A 4194-nucleotide genomic window follows, 5' to 3' on the forward strand; every position below is an offset into this window, starting at 1 on the left:
TTTTCACTTCTTGGTAACCTATAAAAAATGAATTTTTAGGTTATTATAATTTTAGTCCTGACCTGACTTATTTATAAATACATTTTTAAAGTACTATAAAAGCGACTAATCTTACTTAAGTTAAAATTCATATTAGGTAAATTTAAGTGTTTTATTTTTCCTTCTGCTGCTCTTGGCAAAATTAATTTGTTAATTTGGAAGTGTATTAACCAAAGCAACTATTCTTAAGATTAATGACACAGGTCACAGCCTTGGGAGACGCACGTCTTCATCGAACATTTTGCTAATGTCGATATTATAAGCCATCACCAGCACCCAAATTCATTATTTTACTAGAACGAAAATATACAAAATAAAGCTATATTTGGTAACAATTTTGCACTGAACATAGTCTGTGAATACTCCTCAATTCAATATACATGAAAATAACTAAATCAGCAAAGAAATAACTAATATTTCAGTCAAAACGTATACATACCGGTGCAAAGACAAACTTTTCTGGTTTTCATTCTTTCCGGAGCCACATCCCACAATAATGCGCTTTGGCATTATGCCACTATTTGTCCTTGACCACTCTATATGTTTTAGACACAAATGTTTGTCACAATCACAAAAATATTCAATATTTTTCAATGTTTACTACGGAGCAATGACAGAGCATGTACATCGTAATAACGAGAACATAAAATGGCGACCGGCCACAGTAGGTATTTGAGCTAACTTCAAATGTCAAGCGGTATAGAATTAGCACTGACTGACGTATAGCCATATTTTTTCACATATCAGAATATTCATTAGTTAGAAAGAGACAGTATTAGTTTTATTATTTCGGTATCGAAATGCATGATATTTGTATAATCAGTTGTTTGTATAGAACAATATGCCCTGTCCATAGGATTCCTTAGTCATTGACTTTGACATGCGACAATGCGCTCTCTGGATTTTGGGGTTAAAACTAATTCTATATACCTACGTATACATATACGTAATACTAATAACTAGGTATATACCTACCTATTTTTTTTTTACTTAATAATTTAATATGTTGATAGTTGAAAATTGAAATCAAACTTCAAAATATGTGCCTGCTCACATATATTTGCGTCGTTATTGAAATAGGAGAGCTAACTGAAATAGGTATCATTTATTTTCAACATTTAAGAAATAAGACTAAAGATCTAAATGATTACGAAATGGATGGTATTTTAAAGATTTAGGTGATTTAAAAAAAACTTTTCACTTATAATAATAATTACAAGATTATTAGTATATAAATTAGTTTCACTAAATGAATATTACCTACGGAGTCTATAAAAATAAGATATTTGGAAGTGCTAAATATTATTCGGTCAAATTTCTTAAAACATATTGAAGTAGGTATGTACTTACTAAGAATAATGAAGAAAACGACATTAAAAGAAATTAATACTTTATTTTTTAAATGCTTTCACTGTAATATTACATTTTATATAGGTACCTAAAACAAAACTGTCCGTGCACATAATTTTCAGTAGAAACTTTTGAAAGCCTGAACGTAGGGCTCGATTCAACGCACTTTCACCACACTCACGAGGACTAGAAACTTCACACGATTATCAACAAAATGAACTAAATAATAAGTTAATAAACTTCACGTATAGTAGCCGCCATTTTATGACAGAATTAACAAAATAATATTTTGTGATCTGCGAATTGCGATGTACTAACAAAATATTTTGTTAGTCAATGTTACCAATTAATAAATCATATTTTACACTTTTCATGTTAATTAATAAAATGTTTTCAATATAATTATTAAATCACACGCAGTATTTTTTATGTAAAATATTTTCCTGAATTAAAGTTCTATAGGATAGTGAATTAAAAATCTGAGATAATTGTTCTAATTCATTTAAACTTTGAAAATAGGGAATATAGAAAGGTTTTCATTTATCTTATTTTACTACATTGATTTCTTATAGACAACACTGAGAAGCTTTCAGAAAATGTTGCAAGTTTATTAATTTGTTACCATATGAAAATATGAAACGATTAAAATCGCAAAATTATTTAATGGAATTTAAAAAAAAAAGGTAAGCTTCGCATTCGATCTATTAAAATAAAATAATGTTTCAAGAATAACTGCCATTTATTTAAATGTCTCTAAACAATTTCCGATAACTTTAGAAAGTGCGATGCCATCTTTTGGGGATTTAATATAAACTGATTTAATACGTTTTTACACGCCAAAGTATAGATGACGTCGCTTTCTTTAATAAATGTCAGTTTGTTCTAGGTGTCCCCCCCCCCTGGATAACATGACAGATGTCAACAGCTGAGTGAACATCAGCTCTTAGTTTTAAATTCAATAAAATATATTATATTCAATAATTAGTGGTAAAAACAGTAATAATTAGTATTAGTTAACTATATTATCAACGTATGTGTATTAATTTATGTGAAGTACGCATTTATGTGACTGAAGCAACGTTTTGTACCTATAACGTGGATGTCAACGGCAACGGAAATTCAAATTCGAATTTCTTCGATAAACCAGGGGAGTACTAGTTCTAATATATCTACTATTTTTAACAATATACACAACATTCGCATTCATTTTAACTAATAACACTGCTCATATTTTATGAGTAACGTCACAATAAATACACGAGCGCATAGTTATCGTCTCACTTTGCTTGACAAGTTGGAAGCAATTTAGAGGACAAAAACTTATAGCTCCAGACAAAATATACTTCATTTTTACTAAAAAACTACTATTTATCTATTCACTATCTATCTAACACAAGTAAATTTTAGTATAATTGCATCATAAATACAATTTTTTAACATCTATTTCACCTGTTTCAGCAATTAAAATTACAACATGCTGACCCGCAAGGCATTGGCCAAAGACATGGAAAACAAACTAAAGGCCACACTACAGGATTTAAAGGCTTCACAATCCCTGTGTGAACAACTCTTGCTGGAGAGAGAGGAACATGAACTTGAAATCCAGAAAATAATTAAAAAGAACACAAGTTTGAAGGCCGAACTAGCTGAACTCCACACTCAATATATGGACAGCCAAAACAAGTGCACAGCCCTCCAAGACATTGTTGACAGCTTCCAACAGTGTTCCAATGACCACGAGAAGGCTCTCAGTCGTATCGTTGAACTGGAATGCAGTTTAATGGAGGTTCAAGAGGATAACTCCAAGCGGCTATGCAATTCATCCAACAGTCTTTATGGTGAACTGGTTGAATGTGAACAGTTAAGTGGCTTTGAAAACAGTAGGAACATTAAGTTCAATTCACATAACAAATTGAAAAAATATCTTAAATTATGTAAGTTTATAAAACGTACAAAATCAATTATTAGAAATAGATTTTCATGGAAAAATGTAGTACAATTACAAAATAAAAATAACAGTCTTGTGAAAGAGTTAGATAGTTATCATAGGGACTTAGAACATTATAAAATGTTATATGAAGTAGAAACTTCTGAACTGAAGGAGAAAATAGACTCATTAAATGGCACATTAATTGACCTCAAACAAAAATATTCGGCTGCCCAATTACAAATTAATGAACACATAAAAGAGGCAGATTACTTAATAAAGTTGAGCAATGAAAATATGGATCGCTTCGAGTCTCTGACCAATAACTATGTATGTAGGTGTTCCATAAGTGACAATGAGCAACCGTCCCACCGCCCCATAAGTCCATTGACTGCACTGATATACATAGTATTCAATCAACGGCAACAATTCCATCTACTAAAACGAAACATCTTTCTATGCAGGAAATTATTGTGTTGTCAGATAATATAGGTCAGGGATTTGGCGCTTTGCTTAACAATTTGGGGCATAAAGTAACTAATTTTTGTACTCCTAATAGTTCATTTACATATATCATGAATTCATTAGATAATTTTAGTTTTAATGAAAATAGTATTGTTATTATATTATATGGAGATAGTTTTAAATTAAAAAAACATGACATTGATATAGGATTTCAAAAAATGTTAAAAATTAGTAGTGAGACAAAATGCAAATTTATGTTGTGTACATTACCATATTTGCCTGGTTTGACACAAAATCAAAATAAATTTATCTATAATATTAACTTAAAATTATATAATTTAACAAATCATCATAGTGATGCATTTATATATTTTGACCTTAATTCTTGTACAAAATCTTTTTGTTTGACAAAG

General features: G+C 29.9%; 1 long non-coding RNA gene across 1 annotated transcript in view; it reads right to left on the reverse strand.

Moving 5' to 3' along the window:
* Positions 1-675, reverse strand: part of LOC123696914 — a 1444-nt gene extending 769 nt beyond the window's left edge. Inside the window, exons 1-2 of the long non-coding RNA XR_006752145.1 lie at positions 479-675; positions 1-18 (exon numbers count right to left, since the gene is read on the reverse strand). The exon at positions 1-18 is cut by the window's left edge and continues 174 nt beyond it. This is a non-coding gene — a long non-coding RNA (uncharacterized LOC123696914). The remainder of the gene's footprint in view (positions 19-478) is intronic.
* Between the last annotated feature and the right edge of the window lie 3519 nt (positions 676-4194).

The sequence above is a fragment of the Colias croceus genome, chromosome 1 (genome assembly GCF_905220415.1).
Source record: "Colias croceus chromosome 1, ilColCroc2.1".
NCBI classification, from domain to species: domain Eukaryota; kingdom Metazoa; phylum Arthropoda; class Insecta; order Lepidoptera; family Pieridae; genus Colias; species Colias croceus.